Raw genomic sequence first — 1144 nt, forward strand, 5'->3', positions numbered from 1 at the left:
TGTGGTATATATTCCTTGCAAATGGTGTTCAAAAATCACTTAGTCTATAAAGAATTGACAGAGACTTAGTTTTCCGAGACACTTTTCCTTCCATTTACTCCTCTTCATATCCCTGACTCCAAATGATCACCCTATCATTGGCTTAGGAAAACATACAGGAATGTTTGGAACAAATAGAGTAAAGTTATCTTGCTCCAGCATTAATTCTGTCTTAAAGTCTATGAAGGGAAAGCATTCTTTGTTCTTCTCCAAATTCTTGAATTCAGAGTCAATATTCTTTTAATTATGTGCATGTATTTTCCATCAAAGCTTTAAATTACATGGAAAAGAATTAAAATGCCTTTTTACAGAGAAGGTCATTAAGAACCCATAATACTAAAAGTTACTCCTGGAAAGTCAGGTCATTAGAGCACAGAAAGATCTGGGAGTAAAGATCTTAGAGACATTAACGTTCTAAGGCAGGGGACAACAATCTATGCCCTCTTAACCAAATCTGTCTCACATACTTTTTTAAATAAAGTTTTATTGGATACAGCCACACTTAATTTTTTTAACGTTGTCTGTATAGGGCTGCTTTCACAGTAGTTATAACAGAGACTGTGTAGCCCACATAATCAAAAATATTTAGTCTACAGCCATGCCACCCTGAACAAGCCCAATCCTGTCTGATCTCGGAAGCTAAGCAGGGTTGGGCCTGGTTAGTACTTAGATGGGAGACCACCTTGGAAGACCAGGTTCTGTAGGTGTAAAAATAAAAAATAAGGAATTGTAAGCTAACAAGATCCTTGCAATCTATGAGGTCAACCAATGGTTGCCTTGCCTAAAAAAATAAAAAACTTTAAAACATAAAAAATATTTAATATCTGACGAACTATAGAAAAAAAATGTACTGACCTCAATTTTAAGGGCATGTCTCTATAGACCTTATTAAAGGAAAAAGAATGAAAGAAGATGAAGAATAAGATTCTTAGAATAAGACCTATATATTTAAGTGAAATCAAATAAAATACTTGTCACAAAAAGTCTAGCAACCAATGAGTTGTATTGATATGAATAAATTACTTAATAAATGAATGGAGATGGAGAGAATAGACAAATTTCTCTTCTTCAGAAGAATTCCAAATAGTTTATGTAGATACTCTGC

At 33.7% G+C, this 1144-nt stretch overlaps 1 pseudogene; it reads left to right on the forward strand.

Moving 5' to 3' along the window:
- The first annotated feature begins 627 nt into the window (after positions 1 to 627).
- LOC120608638 (uncharacterized) lies at positions 628 to 746 on the forward strand (annotated as a pseudogene).
- The last annotated feature ends 398 nt before the right edge of the window (positions 747 to 1144 follow it).

Source organism: Pteropus medius, unplaced genomic scaffold (assembly GCF_902729225.1).
Source record: "Pteropus medius unplaced genomic scaffold, Ma_sr-lr_union100, whole genome shotgun sequence".
NCBI lineage: Eukaryota > Metazoa > Chordata > Mammalia > Chiroptera > Pteropodidae > Pteropus > Pteropus medius.